Source organism: Bombina bombina, chromosome 8 (genome assembly GCF_027579735.1).
Source record: "Bombina bombina isolate aBomBom1 chromosome 8, aBomBom1.pri, whole genome shotgun sequence".
In the NCBI taxonomy this organism is placed as follows: Eukaryota; Metazoa; Chordata; class Amphibia; order Anura; family Bombinatoridae; genus Bombina; species Bombina bombina.
Genome location: NC_069506.1, coordinates 189,894,350 through 189,914,349, shown reverse-complemented (window position 1 = coordinate 189,914,349; position 20,000 = coordinate 189,894,350). Strand labels below are relative to the sequence as shown.

General features: G+C 38.6%; 1 protein-coding gene across 1 annotated transcript in view; it reads right to left on the bottom strand.

Annotated features, from left to right (window-relative positions):
* Positions 1-879: 879 nt before the first annotated feature.
* Positions 880-20,000, bottom strand: part of LOC128638681 (liprin-alpha-3-like) — a 250,726-nt gene continuing 231,605 nt past the window's right edge. The window contains 1 exon segment of the mRNA XM_053690795.1: positions 880-5,217. The gene's annotated coding sequence lies outside the window, so the exon portion shown is untranslated.

Sequence of the window (20,000 nt, the reverse complement as noted above, 5' to 3'; positions counted from 1 at the left end):
AGAACAAGTTTCTCTGATTTTTGTATGCAAAAAATGCAAACATTTACCCATCTCTAGGTATGTCTCGTATTAAAGGGACAGTCTACACCAGAATTGTTATTGTTTAAAAAGATAGATAATCCCTTTATTACCCATTCCCTAGTTTTGCATAACCAACACAGTTATATAAATACACTTTTTACCTCTGATTATCTTGTATCTAAGCCTCTGCAAACTGCCCCCTTATTTCAGTTCTTTTGACAGACTTGCATTTTAGCCAATCAGTGCTGACTCATAGGAGCTCCACGTGCATGAGCATAGTGTTATCTAGATGACACACATGAACTAACACCCTCTAGTGGTGAAAAATTGTAAAAATGCCCTGAGAGAAGAGGCGGCCTTCAAGGGTTTAGAAATTATCATATGAACCTCCTAGCTTTAGCTTTCAACTAAGAATACCAAGAGAAAAAAGCAAAATTGGTGATAAAAGTAAATAAGAAATTTTGTTTAAAATGACATGCCCTATCTGAATCATGAAAGTTTATTTTGGACTAGACTGTCCCTTTAACCCCTCAAGTATTTTGTTTCTTGCATACTTCCCTCTCACTTTTCTTAATACACAAGTGTTTTCCCTTTTTGGGGCTTGTTCTGCAATCCTGGTTGTAGAGAAGCATAATATTTGTACTTAATTTTTTTAAAACTGGTAAAACTGACAGCATAAAAAGGTCTAGTGAGAACAAAAAATATAGCTTTATAAACATGTGTGTGTATATATATAATGTTACACATGAATTTATATTTAGAGGGGATCTTATTCAGTCTCCACGTGTTCCTGTTTAATACATTATAAAGCTTCACGCAATACTGCAGCATTAATCGAGAATGCTATATTGCTAGTCATATGAGTAAAAGAAAATTGATATTTATTTGCAGCTTTTTAAAGATATGCTGTTGTTATTGGTTCAAAACAAGCTGAAAACAAGTATACACCACATATCTTAAAAGCATTACAATAATTCAGAAATGTACAAATACATAATGAGCAACCAGGATACCAGTAAACTACAGAGTATAGAGAATTGTTTTCAATTTACACAATTTCTTAAAAAAGCCCCCCCCCCCCCCCACCAAAATAAAACAATAATGCACTTGGAATCTGAACACTACAGGGTTACCTATGATTTGATACAGAAAATGCTTTCAGACCTATTGAGAACTATGTACTCTGGACCCAATTATATATACTAGAAAGGCTGCACTGTGTTCATGTTTGTATAGGAACACACAGATAATATTTATACACACATATTTTATATATGTGTGTGTAAAACTGTTACTGTCAAGGGCATATCTAATATTGGTGCAGTTTAAGGATCTATATTCACTCCTATCTACAGAACTGATGATAGACAATGCAAAGTCCACTTCCAGGTAAGATATAGCTGCTATTTGGTAGTGTTTCCCTTTAACAGTATATCTAACAATGCCAGCAATGAAACATCAGATTCTGTATGTGATTTGAACTGATGATATGAAACTAAAACTACTTTAATGGTCATTGCTGTAAGAGATGCCAACATGATATTGTCCTTAAATAAAATGTTGGCTTCCCCTGCAGTGAAAGAGCGGCTTTAAATAAAGGCTAGTACAAATTAAGCCAAATTAATATTTAACCTCTTAACTGCTGGATATGCATTCAGTCAAATGCAAAGCCTTGTCAGGAAAGGGGTTAAAAATAAAGTTATATGCATACAATTCCCACATAGTAATTATAAAAAAAAATTACACAGCAAAAGTAATAAAAAATATTTCTGTATAGCGAGTATTTGAGAAAAATGAATGTTAAATAAAAAATAAATACATTTCTATGGCTTTTTTTTTGTTTTAAATATTTTCTTCATACAAATAATCAAGCTAATTCTCAAATGACAGATTATTATTATTATGTTAATCCTTCTACAACTGAATGCTATAGCCATTTATTGAAGTACCAATATTGATCCCATGTGGAATAAGCTGCCTATCCAAATATCGTCTGCAAATATTTATAACACAAGGCTTTGACCTCAGAGAATGAACACAAACTATGCTTAAAACAGGATTAGCTACCCGGGCTAAAAGAGGCAACTTTATAGTTACCGCATTTCTCCCTAACTATATCTTTAAAATAAATATGTAGTTTCTACCCTAACTGCAATATGTGATAGCTTTAAAATGTTTTGACTGTTACTAAAGAGACATTTTGATGTATTTGACAAAAAAAAACTGTAAACAATTTATCAATAATGCAAATCAGGATTCATCACTAATCTTCTCTAATACAATTCATGGGTCAACAAGGCACATCCTATTACATTATATTCTTTTCCTTAGACATCTCAGAAGGTTTGGGAAATATGGTCTTAAATCCCTAGCAAAATGCAAAAAGAATTTTAATTGGGCTACTTGACGATTCATATTTCTTCTTTAATGGTCTATCTTCATGAGGTATATTTGTAGATATGTATTTAACTTTGAAAATGCAAGTGTTTCCAATAATATAAAAAAAAGAATGTAGAATTTAGTTATGGAAACTCAAATTGATATCATTATTTACATGGTTGCTGGCAGGACACTTCCGTAAGCTTTTTGTGTTTTCTTATGTCTCCTTAAGTAATGGTACACTGACAGATGGATTTGAATGTTGATGTGCTGAAATAGTTAAATGTAATCTGGCTTCTGTTTTTGTTACCTTTAAAAAGGAGACAAAATGTATCTAAAAAATGTTAAAATTTAAAGAGAATTAGCTTTAAAATATCATATTGTTTCACTTCTAAGTGCAATATATCAGTTTTGAGCTATGATTTACAATACTATGAAATGCCTTTGTGAAATCAGTGGCCATTTACGTCACAGGATTCAGTTGCAGGAGGTGCATCGCCGATACCAAGAAGCTGTATAGCATATTTATGCTACATTGTATTTAGTGTTTTCAAATTGAACTGCCAACTACTGATACAATAAATTAGCAGCACAAGAAGATAATCCATCCTCTTATCTAACAGGGACTAGTGGTCTTTCCAGAATACTGAAAGGAAAAAAAACTTGCAAATTGAGAATGACCTTTTCTGAAATAGTGCTCAACTTCAATAAACAGCTGTCTACATCCATCTGTTGGTGACCCTTTAAAGGGACATAAAAAGTGTATAAAAGTTAAAGCATTTATATCAAATGCATTGGAAGATATAATTGTAATGTATACCTATAAAGAATAAAACATTTTAAACTCCACCAAAATCACCAATGTCCAAGGTGCGAACTCCTATCCAATTTATGCACCAGTAAGTTACTCCCATATCGGCTCTGGATTGGCTGCAGGTATAAACCCATGTGTCCACAGCCAATCCATAGCAGATGAAGAATAATATAAAAATGTGCATATAGTATTGGATTGGAAAGTGCCAATGGGAATAGCAATTTCAGCACCTTATAAAAGATATAAATCTTAGCACTTCTTAAAAAGGTATTAATTACAATTAGTCTTTAAAAATATTTACTGTCTAAATTTGTAATCAACCTGTACATCCTTTTAAAGTAATCGTCTGCTAAAACTCACAGATATTACCACATCGGAGTGGGGTAGTTTGAAGAGGTTTCTAACAAAGATTCAAGCACAAAAGCTAACCTTAACAACCAATAGAAATTTGGCACAATTATGACAAAAAAAAAAATAAAAAAAATTGCAAAACATAACAAGACAGGGTGATACCAAAGATCCAGCATTTCTCTTAATATCTCTAACAATCTAAGCTGTCACATGACATGCAACCTGTATCTCTAAAGATTACTTGACTGTCCTGCGTCCTAAGAAGGAATCATTAAAGGGTTATATTATTTTAGCAGCAATAAGAGCTGTAATTTTAATTTAAAATACCATATGGAAACACAGACCATATACATAAAGATTATGTAATGAGATTCGAAACAAATATAATTTTATGCTACCTGATCTCCCACAAGCCACTAGAGCAAAAAACATTTAAGCTTCTTAAGGCATTTATCTTTTCAAGTGACTCGGCAGAGATTCTTTTTTATTACCAGTCTGTGTCACTATATTTCTGGAATTCCCCGTACTATAGGAGATAGGGTTATGTTGGCCCTTCGAAGAATAACACATAAAAAAAGTGAAAGTGCGAGACACACAATGGTAGAATAAGAAATCCATCAACCATGTATCCAAAATATCTAGCACTTACAGACTCACAAACGGCATAGAAGATTAGGAACACTCAATGTTACCGGCTCCCTTTTCACCTGTAAACAATAAATTGTAAACCCTAATAAACATTTTATCACCATTCAGATTACAAAGGTTTGGCTGATTCATGGGAGGATGTAACAAAGTCTATTAATTACCCTGTTCCATGAGTACCAAATTAAAATGTAATCTCTTGTGAACATGAGCTGGTTGTGCATTAATGCCATTCTCTGCATTTAGTAGTGTTTGCTCAGACTGGCAGTGTAAGAAAAACAAAACAAATAAATAATAATAAATAAGACCATTCAATGGTACTGCTAACTCCATGCCAGGATTCTGGCGTTGTGGCCACAAAGAGCCATCAAAGCTTATTAAATGAAAACAGATCGTAACCTGATTGAGTTAAGGAATGGTTCTGAACAGTCACCAAAAGAGACATATGTCAAATCCCCTTGAATCAGCAGATTCATGGCTTTATATTGAATCTCCAGGCAGATTTCTCTGAGGTTTAAGGGTGGGTGATAGCTGCAATCTGCATAGCTCAAAAAGAACTGAACAGAACAAAAACACACAGTCTATGTCTAATATAGAATATTCATTATTCCCTCTTTCCCATCCATATTTTAGATATTTCTCCTTCACCGTTTATCCCTTTAGCCCTATAAGGTCTTTAGCATTGGAGAAGTCAAATATATAAATGGTTAGAAGGGGACAGATTTTCTTTGCATGCGCAGCCCATTCCTCACGTAGACCATGTTGTTGTCAGGGTCCATACAGAAAGCTCCAAGTCTCAGGTATGAAGAGCCTGCTTAGGATTTTGCAGAGGGTTTAAGAACAGCTTTACTTGCATTCCAACGCTCGATACATCCTGGCACCACACAGCGTCCAGTTGAGTAAGAAGTGCAAATATTGGGAACAATCTACTTGACCCAGATGCTCTGACGAAGTGATTGAATGACAAACAAGTGCCCTCAGTGACCTTATTGCCCCAATAACGTTTCCTGTGGTTAACAGAAGAGTGAATGGTTGAGGGTTAGAGATAACACATAGTTTTAAGTAGATAGATAAATACTTTGTGTTCAACAGTTTTTCACTAATGAAGAGACTAATCACTTTCAGAAAATCCATGAGGAGGCTGAAGACATAAACCAAACAGAGCATTAAATAGTCCTTATATTTGGAGTTGATGAATACACATTATTAAAGGGACATTTAAATTTTTTTTTTTTCTGAGACGTTATTTTAATATGTATCACTTGTTTATGTCAAAGGGACAGTAAAGTCAAAATTATACTTTTATGTTTTAGATAGAATACGAAATTTTAAACAACTTTCCAATGTACTTCCATTATCAAATGTGCTTTGTTCTCTTGATATCCTTTATAAAAGGGTAACTCTAGGTAGACTCAAATGCACATGTCTAATACTCTACTGCAGCAGTGTTTTGCAACATTGTATTTAGCAGCGTTATAAATTGTTGCAATCACTGCTGCTATAGTGCACTAAAGACACGTGCACACTCCTGAGCGCCTATGAGATTACCTAGACTTACTTTTTAAAAAAGCATACCAAGAGAACAGAGCACATTTGATAATGGAAGAAAATTGGAAAGTTGTTTAAAATGACATTTTGTTTGAACTGTTCATCTCCGAGGTGAATAAAGATCCTGCTACTACATTTTAAAGAAACAACTGGACATAAGGACTTTTCTTCAATAAAAATGAATACATCACATCTAATAATGTGTTTGGGTAGAACATTATTTTATTACAATGTTTGGGATTCTTTTGAATTATTTTTGTATTGTATACTATACAATTTACTGGTTAATAATCACTTTAGTTTTTCTGTTGGCCCATCAATAAGAAGAGCCACAGTTTGAATTAGAAAAACTGTTTGAAGTTGAAAACATTAGAATGCACACTCTAGTTAAGTAGGAAAAAAGAATGTAAGAAATGGTGTTTTGCAGGACTTAAAGGGACATGAAACCCAATTTTTTTCTCTCTCATGATTCCGGTAGAAAATACAATTTTAAACAACTTTCTAATTTACTTCTATTATCTAATGTGTTTCATTCTCTTGTTATCAAATGTTGAAGAAGCAGCAATGCACTAATGGTTTCTAATTGAACTCATGGGTGAGCCAATCACAATCGATATATATATATATATATATTCAGCCACCAATCAACAGCTAGAACCTAGGTTTTCTGCTGCTCCTGAGCTTTCCAAGATAAACCTTTCAGCAAAGTATAACAAGAGAAGGAAGCAAATTAAATAATAGAAGTAAATTGGAAAGTTGTATTCTCTATCTGAATCATGAAAGAAAAAAAATTGTGTTTCATGTCCATTCAAAGTGGGTTCTTCCAAGGGTTTTTACAGATCATCACAAAAGCAAAATATATGGAGCCTATGGAAGCGTGCTTCCGTGAGTGCAATGCTTCCTAGCAATGCGAATTGTGCTTAACTTGTAATACCTGCGCATATTAGCGTGTGCTGGTATTACTTAGTGGATCGCTAATATCGCTTGCACGCAACCGATATCTAGCGCTCCACTTATAAACTAGCCCAAATTATTTTCCTTCTTGGCCATGAGAGTCCACAAAATCATTCATTACCTATGGAAAACACTCCACCCAGCCACCAGGAGGAGGCAAAGAGTCCAGTGATTTTGTGGACTCTCACTACCATTAGAAGGAAAATGCTTTGCCAAAATAAAAAATAAAACATCACAGCTAGGCAATTCAGATTTTATTGTGCATCCCTTATATATCGAAAAGGGATATGAAAGTCAAAATGTGTCATGGTGTGGTTAGAGAAAGCAAATTTAAGAGACATTTCAGTTTACGTCTATTATCAAATTGGCTTTGTACTTGTTTACGCTTTGTTGAAAAGTATGACTGGGGCTAATTGGCGATTGGTGGCTACACACATATGCCTCTTGTCGTTGGCTTACTAGATGCGTTCTGCTAGGTCCCAGCAGCACATTGCTACTCTGGAGCTGCCTTGAAGAGAAAGTTTGTGTGTGTGTGTGTGTAGGGGGTGGCACTGGAGACATAAAAAGGGTAGAAAGATTAAGAGATAAAATGAAGGAAGCAAGAAAGAAGAAAAACATAATTTATGTAAGAACTTACCTGATAAATTCATTTCTTTCATATTAGCAAGAGTCCATGAGCTAGTGACGTATGGGATATACATTCCTACCAGGAGGGGCAAAGTTTCCCAAACCTCAAAATGCCTATAAATACACCCCTCACCACACACACAATTCAGTTTAAAGAATAGCCAAGAAGTGGGGTGATAAAAAAGTGCGAAAGCATATAAAATAAGGAATTGGAATAATTGTGCTTTATAAAAAAATCATAACCACCACAAAAAAAGGGCGGGCCTCATGGACTCTTGCTAATATGAAAGAAATGAATTTATCAGGTAAGTTCTTACATAAATTATGCTTTCTTTCATGTAATTAGCAAGAGTCCATGAGCTAGTGACGTATGGGATAATGATTACCCAAGATGTGGATCTTTCCACACAAGAGTCACTAGAGAGGGATGGATAAAATAAAGACAGCCAATTCCTGCTGAAAATAATCCACACCCAAAATAAAGTTTAATGAAAAACATAAGCAGAAGATTCAAACTGAAACCGCTGCCTGAAGTACTTTTCTACCAAAAACTGCTTCAGAAGAGGAAAATACATCAAAATGGTAGAATTTAGTAAAAGTATGCAAAGAGGACCAAGTTGCTGCTTTGCAAATCTGATCAATCGAAGTTTCATTCCTAAACGCCCAGGAAGTAGAAACTGACCTAGTAGAATGAGCTGTAATCCTTTGAGGCGGAGTTTTACCCGACTCAACATAGGCAAGATGAATTAAAGATTTCAACCAAGATGCCAAAGAAATGGCAGAAGCTTTCTGGCCTTTTCTAGAACCAGAAAAGATAACAAATAGACTAGAAGTCTTTCGGAAAGACTTAGTAGCTTCAACATAATATTTCAAAGCTCTAACAACATCCAAAGAATGCAACGATTTCTCCTTAGAATTCTTAGGATTAGGACATAATGAAGGAACCACAATTTCTCTACTAATGTTGTTGGAATTCACAACTTTAGGTAAAAATTCAAAAGAAGTTCGCAACACCGCCTTATCCTGATGAAAAATCAGAAAAGGAGACTCACAAGAAAGAGCAGATAATTCAGAAACTCTTCTGGCAGAAGAGATTGCCAAAAGGAACAAAACTTTCCAAGAAAGTAATTTAATGTCCAATGAATGCATAGGTTCAAACGGAGGAGCTTGAAGAGCCCCCAGAACCAAATTCAAACTCCAAGGAGGAAAAACTGACTTAATGACAGGTTTTATACGAACCAAAGCTTGTACAAAACAATGAATATCAGGAAGAATAGCAATCTTTCTGTGAAAAAGAACAGAAAGAGCAGAGATTTGACCTTTCAAGGAACTTGCGGACAAACCCTTATCTAAACCATCCTGAAGAAACTGTAAAATTATCGGTATTCTAAAAGAATGCCAAGAAAAATGATGAGAAAGACACCAAGAAATATAAGTCTTCCAGACTCTATAATATATCTCTCTAGATACAGATTTACGCGCCTGTAACATAGTATTAATCACAGAGTCAGAGAAACCTCTTTGACCAAGAATCAAGCGGTCAATCTCCATACCTTTAAATTTAAGGATTTCAGATCCTGATGGAAAAAAGGACCTTGCGACAGAAGGTCTGGTCTTAACGGAAGAGTCCACAGTTGGCAAGAGGCCATCCGGACCAGATCCGCATACCAAAACCTGTGAGGCCATGCCGGAGCTACCAGCAGAACAAACGAGCATTCCTTCAGAATCTTGGAGATTACTCTTGGAAGAAGAACTAGAGGCGGAAAGATATAGGCAGGATGATACTTCCAAGGAAGTGATAATGCATCCACTGCCTCCGCCTGAGGATCCCGGGATCTGGACAGATACTTGGGAAGTTTCTTGTTTAGATGAGACGCCATCAGATCTATTTCTGGAAGTTCCCACATTTGAACAATCTGAAGAAATACCTCTGGGTGAAGAGACCATTCGCCCGGATGCAACGTTTGGCGACTGAGATAATCCGCTTCCCAATTGTCTATACCTGGGATATGAACCGCAGAGATTAGACAGGAGCTGGATTCCGCCCAAACCAAAATTTGAGATACTTCTTTCATAGCCAGAGGACTGTGAGTCCCTCCTTGATGATTGATGTATGCCACAGTTGTGACATTGTCTGTCTGAAAACAAATGAACGATTCTCTCTTCAGAAGAGGCCAAAACTGAAGAGCTCTGAAAATTGCACGGAGTTCCAAAATATTGATCGGTAATCTCACCTCCTGAGATTCCCAAACTCCTTGTGCCGTCAGAGATCCCCACACAGCTCCCCAACCCGTGAGACTTGCATCTGTTGAAATTACAGTCCAGGTCGGAAGCACAAAAGAAGCCCCCTGAATTAAACGATGGTGATCTGTCCACCACGTTAGAGAGTGTCGTACAATCGGTTTTAAAGATATTAATTGAGATATCTTTGTGTAATCCTTGCACCATTGATTCAGCATACAGAGCTGAAGAGGTCACATGTGAAAACGAGCAAAGGGGATCGCGTCCGATGCAGCAGTCATAAGACCTAGAATTTCCATGCATAAGGCTACCGAAGGGAATGATTGTGACTGAAGGTTTCGACAAGCTGAAATCAATTTTAGACGTCTCTTGTCTGTTAAAGACAGAGTCATGGACACTGAATCTATCTGGAAACCCAGAAAGGTCACCCTTGTCTGAGGAATCAATGAACTTTTTGGTAAATTGATCCTCCAACCATGATCTTGAAGAAACAACACAAGTCGATTCGTATGAGATTCTGCTAAATGTAAAGACTGAGCAAGTACCAAGATATCGTCCAAATAAGGAAATACCACAATACCCTGTTCTCTGATTACAGACAGAAGGGCACCGAGAACCTTTGTAAAAATTCTTGGAGCTGTAGCCTGGCCAAACGGCAGAGCCACAAACTGGTAATGCTTGTCCAGAAAAGAGAATCTCAGGAACTGATAATGATCTGGATGAATCGGAATATGCAGATATGCATCCTGTAAATCTATTGTGGACATATAATGCCCTTGCTGAACAAAAGGCAAGATAGTCCTTACAGTTACCATTTTGAACGTTGGTATCCTTACATAACGATTCAATATTTTTAGATCCAGAACTGGTCTGAAGGAATTCTCCTTCTTTGGTACAATGAAGAGATTTGAATAAAACCCCATCCCCTGTTCCAGAACTGGAACTGGCATAATTACTCCAGCCAACTCTAGATCTGAAACACAATTCAGAAATGCTTGAGCTTTCACTGGATTTACTGGGACACGGGAAAGAAAAAATCTCTTTGCAGGAGGTCTCATCTTGAAACCAATTATGTACCCTTCTGAAACAATGTTCTGAATCCAAAGATTGTGAACAGAATTGATCCAAATTTCTTTGAAAAAACGTAACCTGCCCCCTACCAGCTGAGCTGGAATGAGGGCCGCACCTTCATGTGGACTTAGAAGCAGGCTTTGCCTTTCTAGCAGGCTTGGATTTATTCCAGACTGGAGATGGTTTCCAAACTGAAACTGCTCCTGAAGATGAAGGATCAGGCTTTTGTTCTTTGTTGAAACGAAAGGAACGAAAACGATTATTAGCCCTGTTTTTACCCTTAGATTTTTTATCCTGTGGTAAAAAAGTTCCTTTCCCACCAGTAACAGTTGAAATAATAGAATCCAACTGAGAACCAAATAATTTGTTACCCTGGAAAGAAATGGAAAGTAGAGTTGATTTAGAAGCCATATCAGCATTCCAAGTCTTAAGCCATAAAGCTCTTCTAGCTAAAATAGCTAGAGACATAAACCTGACATCAACTCTAATAATATCAAAAATGGCATCACAGATAAAATTATTAGCATGCTGAAGAAGAATAATAATATTATGAGAATCATGATCTGTTACTTGTTGCGCTAAAGTTTCCAACCAAAAAGTTGAAGCTGCAGCAACATCAGCCAATGATATAGCAGGTCTAAGAAGATTACCTGAACACAGATAAGCTTTTCTTAGAAAGGATTCAATTTTCCTATCTAAAGGATCCTTAAACGAAGTACCATCTGACATAGGAATAGTAGTACGTTTAGCAAGGGTAGAAATAGCCCCATCAACTCTAGGGATTTTTTCCCAAAATTCTAATCTGTCAGACGGCACAGGATATAATTGCTTAAAACGTTTAGAAGGAGTAAATGAATTACCCAATTTATCCCATTCTTTGGAAATTACTTCAGAAATAGCATTAGGAACAGGAAAAACTTCTGGAATAACCACAGGAGATTTAAATACCTTATCTAAACGTTTAGAATTAGTATCAAGAGGACCAGAATCCTCTATTTCTAAAGCAATTAGTACTTCTTTAAGTAAAGAACGAATAAATTCCATTTTAAATAAATATGAAGATTTATCAGCATCAATCTCTGAGACAGAATCCTCTGAACCAGAAGAGTTATCAGAATCAGAATGATGATGTTCATTTAAAAATTCATCTGTAGGGAGAGAAGTTTTAAAAGATTTTTTTATGTTTACTAGAAGGAGAAATAACAGACATAGCCTTCTTGATGGATTCAGAAACAAAATCTCTTATGTTATCAGGAACATTCTGCACCTTAGATGTTGAAGGAACTGCAACAGGCAATGGTACTTTACTAAAGGAAATATTATCTGCATTAACAAGTTTGTCATGACAATTAATACAAACAACAGCCGGAGGAATAGCTACCAAAAGTTTACAGCAGATACACTTAGCTTTTATTAGATCCAGCACTAGACAGCGATTTTCCTGAAGTATCTTCTGACTCAGATGCAACGTGAGACATCTTGCAATATGTAAGAGAAAAAACAACATATAAAGCAAAATTGATCAAATTCCTTAAATGACAGTTTCAGGAATGGGAAAAAATGCCAAAGAACAAGCTTCTAGCAACCAGAAGCAATGAAAAATGAGACTTAAATAATGTGGAGACAAAAGCGACGCCCATATTTTTTTAGCGCCAAATAAAACGCCCACATTATTTGGCGCCTAAATGCTTTTGGCGCCAAAAATGACGCCACATCCGGAACGCCGACATTTTTGGCGCAAAATAACGTCAAAAAATGACGCAACTTCCGGCGACACGTATGACGCCGGAAACGGAAAAGATTTTTTGCGCCAAAAAAGTCCGCGCCAAGAATGACGCAATAAAATGAAGCATTTTCAGCCCCCGCGAGCCTAACAGCCCACAGGGAAAAAAGAGTCAAATTGAAGGTAAGAAAAAATGATTAATTCAAATGCATTATCCCAAATATGAAACTGACTGTCTGAAAATAAGGAATGTTGAACATTCTGAGTCAAGGCAAATAAATGTTTGAATACATATATTTAGAACTTTATAAACAAAGTGCCCAACCATAGCTTAGAGTGTCACAGAAAATAAGATTTACTTACCCCAGGACACTCATCTACATGTTTGTAGAAAGCCAAACCAGTACTGAAACGAGAATCAGCAGAGGTAATGGTATATAAATAAGAGTATATCGTCGATCTGAAAAGGGAGGTAAGAGATGAATCTCTACGACCGATAACAGAGAACCTATGAAATAGACCCCGTAGAAGGAGATCACTGCATTCAAATAGGCAATACTCTCCTCATATCCCTCTGACATTCACTGCACGCTGAGAGGAAAACCGGGCTCCAACTTGCTGCGGAGCGCATATCAACGTAGAATCTAGCACAAACTTACTTCACCACCTCCATAGGAGGCAAAGTTTGTAAAACTGAATTGTGGGTGTGGTGAGGGGTGTATTTATAGGCATTTTGAGGTTTGGGAAACTTTGCCCCTCCTGGTAGGAATGTATATCCCATACGTCACTAGCTCATGGACTCTTGCTAATTACATGAAAGAAAGTGCAATTCAAGCAGTACTGTTTGCGGGGACAGGGACAATACTTTACTCTCCCTATCCGGAAGGAAAGGAATTTATCTGGTAAGCATAAATTATGTTTCCTTCCTAAGATAGGTAGAGTCCACGGCTTCATTCCTCACCGTTGGGAAAACTATACCCAAGCTCCAGAGGACACTGAATGAATAACGGGAGGGAACAAAAAGGAAGAGGCGGACCCTATTCTGAGGTCACCACAGCCTGCAAAACTTTTCTCCCGAAAGCTGCTTCAGCCAAAGCAAAAACATCAAACTTGTAAAATTTTGAAAAAGTATGTAAGGAGGACCAGGCCTTACAAATCTGATCCATAGAGGCCTCCTTTTTAAAGGCCCAAGAGGAAGTCACTGCTCTAGTGTAATGAACCGTTATCCTCTCAGAAGGACGATGTCCCACTGTCTCATAAGCTAAGTAGATGAAGCTCCTTAACCAAAAAGATAGGGAAGTCGAAGTAGCCTTCTGCCCCTTATGCTTCCCTGAATAGACAACAAACAAAGAGGAAGATTGTCTAAACTCCTTAGTAGCCTGAAGATAGAACTTCAAGGCGCGAACCACATGCAAATTGTGAAGTAAGCGTTCCTTCGATGAAGAAGGATTAGGACACAAGGAAGGAACCACAATCTTCTGATTGATGTTGCGATCTGACAAAACCTTAGGAAGAAAACCTAATTTAGTACGTAAAACTGCCTTATCTGCATGAAAAATGAGATAAGGGGGCTCACATTGCAAAGCAGAGATCTCAGAAACTCTGCGCGCAGAGGCAATAGCCAATACAAATAGTACCTTCCAAGATAACAATTTAATGTCAACAGAATGCAGAGGTTCAAACAGAACCTGTTGCAAAACCCAAAGAACAAGCTTTAGGCTCCAAGGAGGAGCCCCAGCTCTAAACACAGGTCTGTTCCTAATCAGGGCCTTAACAAAGGCCTGCACGTCTGGAAGCTGAGCCAGTCCCTTGTGACACTTCTCTGCCACCTCCTAACGTGACGAAAGGCAAAGAATGACTGGGGTAATGAGGAAGTGGGAGGGATATTTAAGCCTTTGGCTGGGGTGTCTGAGTCCTCTTAGTGGCCAGGTGTTTTTCCTAACAGTAAGGAATTAAGCCGTGGACTCTCCATATCTTAGGAAGTAAAGAAAGAGAGAAAGAGAGAGAGACAAAAATAGATGAGAGAGAGAGAGAGAGAGAGAGAGAGAGAGATACAGATAGAGATGATTATACATATATATATATATATATATATATATATATATATATATATATATATATATATATATATATATATATATATATATATATATATATATATGTATATGCAGTTGTGCTCATAAGTTTACATACCCTGGCAGAATTTATGATTCCTTGGCCATTTTTCAGAGAATATGAATGATAACACAAATCAACTGTGTTTACTCTTTTTAAATCAGAATGACAACAAAAACTACCCAAATGACCTTGATCAAACGTTTACATACCCTGGTGATTTTGGCCTGATAACATGCACACAAGTTGACACAAAGGGGTTTGAATGGCTATTAAAAAGGTAACCATCCTTACCCATTATACGTTTGCTTGTAATTGGTGTGTGTGTATAAAAGGTCAATGAGTTTCTGGACTCCTGACAGACCCTTGCATCTTTCATCTAGTGCTGTACTGACGTTTCTGGATTCTGAGTCATGGGGAAAGAAAAAGAATTGTCAAAGGATCTGTGGGAAAAAGGTAGTTGAACTGTATAAAACAGGAAAGGGATATAAAAAGATATCCAAGGAATTGAGAATGCAAATCAGCAGTGTTCAAACTCTAATCAAGAAGTGGAAAATGAGGCGTTCTGTTTGATAACATACTGCATTCATCTTACCATCAATTATGACCAAATTTCCTGTGCCTTTGTAGCTCACACATCCCCAAAACATCAGTGATCCACATATCCGTGTTTCACAGTAGGAAAGGTGTAGCTTTTATCATAGGCCTTGTTGACTCCTCTCCAAATGTAGCGTTTATGGTTGTGGCCAAAAGCTCAATTTTGGTCTCATCATTCCAAATAACTTTGTGCCAGAAGGTTTGAGGCTTGTCTCTGTGCTGTTTGGCGTATTGTAAACGGGATACTTTGTGGCATTTGTGTAGTAATGGCTTTATTCTGGCGACTGAAATTTTAGTTGGTCTACCTGACCATAGTTTGGTTTCAACAGAACCCCTAATTTTCCACTTCTTGATTAGAGTTTGAACACTGCTGATTTGCATTCTCAATTCCTTGGATATCTTTTTATATCCCTTTCCTGTTTTATACAGTTCAACTACCTTTTCCCGCAGATCCTTTGACAATTCTTTTGCTTTCCCCATGACTCAGAATCCAGAATCGTCAGTGCAGCACTGGATGAAAGATGCAAGGGTATGTCAGGAGTCCAGAAACTCATTGACCTTTTAAACACACACACTAATTACAAGCAAACATATCACAGGTGAGGATAGTTACCTTTAATAGCCATTCAAACCCCTTTGTGTCAACTTGTGTGCATGTTATCAGGCCAAAATCTCCAGGGTATGTAAACTTTTGATCAGGGTCATTTGGGTAGTTTATGTTGTCATTATGATTTAAAAACAGTTAATACAGTTGATTGATAATAAATGGCTTCAGCCAAACACTAACCATGGGTGAAAGAAAAGTTTTTGTTTTATCATTCATATGAAAAATGGCCAAGAAATCAAAAATTCTGCCAGGGTATGTAAACTTATGAGCACAACTGTATATATATATATATATATATATATATATATATATATATATATATATATATATATATATATATTATCCACGTGTTCCAGCACTCCAGCTTCAACTAATAATGAAGCACCTGGGTGCAATCCTCAATGGATTGTAGATAAGAGCTAGGAAAGGGAGGGCACTCTCAGGATTTATATACATCAAAGTTAGTTTATTGTTTGTAACAACAACGTTAAAAAGTCATAAGGATAGGTCGACGTTTCGGCTTACATAGAAGCCTTCATCAAGACAGATGAACAACTCACAACGGCGACTAGCAGCCGCACACAACACCACCGGTGTAGACCACCGGCTGGTAGTCGCCGTTGTGAGTTGTTCATCTGTCTTGATGAAGGCTTCTATGTAAGCCGAAACGTCGATCTATCCTTATGACTTTTTAACATTGTTGTTATAAACCATAAACTAACTTTGATGTATATAAATCCTGGGAGTGCCCTCCCTTTCCTAGCTCATATATATATATATATATATATATATATATATATATATATATATATATATATATATATATAGATATATATATATAGATATATATATATATATATATATATATATATAGATAGATATATATATATATAGAGAGAAAGAGAGAGAGAGAGAGAGAGAGAGAGAGAAAGAAAACATAAATTATGCTTACCTGATAATTTTCTTTTCTTCCGATGGAAAGAGTCCACAACTGCATTACTTTTGGGAAATAAGAACCAGGCCACCAGGGGGAGGCAAAGACACCCCAGCAAAAGGCTTAAATATTCCTCCCACTTCCCTCATCCCCCAGTCATTCTGCAGAGGAACAAGGAACAGTAGAAGAAATATCTGGGTGAAAAGGTGCCAGAAGAATAAAAAAACAAGACGCCCCACATAAAAAGACGGGTGGGGAGCTGTGGACTCTTTCCATTGGAAGAAAAGAAAATTATCAGGTAAGCATAATTTATGTTTTTCTTCCTAAATGGAAAAAGAGTCCACAGCTGCATTCATTACTTTTGGGAAAACAATACCCAAGCTATAGAGGACACAGAATGCCAAAACGGGAGGGTACAATACGTGGCCCATTCTGAGGGCACCAGGCCTGAAACCCAATACCCAACAAAAAACCCTGCTTCGTCCGAAGCCGAAAAAACAAAAACGGAAAAGGCACTAAGGACACTGACCAACAGATAGCCCTGAAGCCTAGCCAGAGACTGCAACATCAGACACAACTGAGCCAACAGTCCTCCGGGAGATACCGTCACCCAACATTTGGTCCCCCACCACACACCCTTTACTAGCGAAGGGAACCCCCGCCTAAACTCCCAAAGGAATAAGGCAAGGAAGAACCAAATAGGAACTGAAAGGTTACCACAAACTCCATAAAAGGAAAAATCCCCAATCAAACCAAACTCGCAAGACCTAAATGGGTCCTGACAACAAGGGGAGGCCACGCCCAATCAAAATAGAACCACAAGGAATGGAACTGGTAGCAGAACAGAGAAAAAGTTCTCCAAACATCCTGCAAGGATTGGAACAGCTAGCTAGCACTCGATCAAGGCGCAAACAGCTGTGGCTGGTTGCAAAGAGCAAGCCTTCACTTGCCAGGCAGCAAGACAACCAGCATCTAGGAATAACTGAAAATGGAGACCAAACATCATCCAAACTCAGAACCCTGAGGAATTTAGGCAAAATTACATGTAGCAGACCCAGACGAAGGTAAACACCTTAGTCAAGAACACGCAGCCATCCTTAGGATAACATAGAAGAAATACTTGCTAGAAGCGGCTACCAAAATGTAGAGTGCTAAACCTCCACTACAGAAGGCACACACTAGGCAACCGAATCCGCCAAACCTTCACATAGGTCACGAAAATAAAAAGGAGAGCTCAGAACCTCAACAAGGACCAATGCGCCCCCAAGATCCGAGAGAACAACGGATCTCAGGAGCTACCTCCAGCCGGGCCAGCCCAAGCATCGGCAGGTCTGAACCCAGGGGACCAGAAAAACCCCAGGCTCAAACAACGAGCGGAAAAAATGGCACAGACATTACAATAGTGCTTGGGTGCCAACCCGAAATACCACATGGAGACCGTCGACAAGGCCGTAGACCTTGAGATCTAGCTAAAGGCCCAACATAGACTCAAGCCGGAGCCGGCAACTCTCCAAATGGACAGAACAACCCAGAGAGTGTACCTCTCTCCGAAACAGGTTAACCTGTCTGTCCTAACCTCCTGAAGCCAGGAGAAGCCCTAAGGTAGGGACCACACTTCTGAAAGAAGGATATAAGCCCCCAAGACAAAGGGGGCCAGCAAACGGGCCGGAAGGACATATCACTTGCCCCCAGGACATAGCCATAGGCTGAACCGAGAGAAAAAATCTCCAACGCCCAGACTTGGAAGGAATCCCCTGAAGATTTTAACTGGCTAGCACACAGACCAGGTGCAATAGCTGCAGTGGTTCCACAGAGAACCCCTTTCAGCAAGCCGACCAAGGGAAACCGACCAAGGCGAAAGGCAAGTCCAGAAAAACCTGGTCAACTGAACCAGTTCAACTAGGCCAACCAAAGAACACCGTCCAAGTTTCCTGGAACTGGGAAACCCCGTACCAGCTCTAGATCCTAACAGTCCGGTACAACCTGCAAAGGGGGCCACAAAGGAAACGCTGAGAAAAACCTCAGTCACCGGAAGAACCAGAGCGAGGAGGGGTCCGAGCCCCCAAATAAACAAAAACCCCGAAACTGAAATCCCCCATGTGATATAAAACCAGACCCCCAGGAGATACCATACAATGTCCAAAGTAAAATGGACAACGAGAAAAACTTGCAAGTCCTGAGTAGAAGACAAAACCACCCCTTGCCAGAATCCAAAGCTCCAAGGAGCTTAAAAAGCAAGACTGAAACAAGGTCACTAGAGCGCTAGGCGTAATAGCTACACTACGACCAAGAACAAGGGGATACCTCAAGGACAAAGTCACTCGAACAAAGGCTAGTCTCCACATCACCTCCAAAAAATCAGAGGGGAAGATGAAAGAAGGATGCGGAGCATCCCCCAGCTCTGGGGAAGAAACCCTAAACCGAGCTCAAGGAGACCACACTGCCCATGTCCCTACAAAGGAACCAACTCCCAAAGGGAACCAGGTCCCCATAAGGAACCCAAGGAATGGACGAAGTCCGAAAGGTCTCAAGAAGAGAACCACAGCAGGAACAAGTCCAAGGAAAATTCCAGAGCTTCTTAAGGCCAAACCACTCCAAACAGCGGTAAGGAGGCGCTAAGCCCCCAATCCTCCCAAGAGAGGAAGGAAACTTTAGGCCCCAAGAAAATCGGAGCAAAGAGAGTGATGCAGCGGAACTCCACTGACACAGTCAATCCTGCCAGCCATACGGATCCTTTTAGAGTGTTTAGCTGAACTTGTATAGAAAAACAAGAAAACGCACAAATAATAATGTGAGCACTCAGCGCCCCACCGGACCTCCGGGGGGAACAAGCCGCCATGTAAGGAGGGATAAACATAAACTGGGTTACCTGCGCGTGTAGTAGTAGGGAGCGGTAGGGAACTCGCCTCTTGGAAGACAGAACCCCCAGAGGCGGATGGCTCACCAGACCCCTGATTCTCCGAGCCTGAGGAACAGGGCGCTCTAGTACGGCATATCGAACATAACTGATTGACCTGTGTCAACGGGGCCAATGCGCATTCTTCACAAATCGAAGAGAGAGAGAGAGAGAGAGAGAGAGAGAGAGAGAGAGAAAGAAAGAGAAGAGAGAGAGAAAGAAAGACAGAGAGAAGAGAGAGATAAAAATAGATACGAGAGAAAGAGATGAGAGAGAGAAAGAAAAAGAGAGAACGAGATTAGAGAGAGAGAGAGAGAGAGAGAAAGAAAGAGAGAGGGAAGAGAGAGAGAGAAAGAAAGACAGAGAGAAGAGAGAGATAAAAATAGATACGAGAGAAAGAGATGAGAGAGAGAGAGAGAAAGAAAAAGAGAGAACGAGATGAGAGAGAGAGAGAGAGAGAGAGAGAGAGAGAGAGAG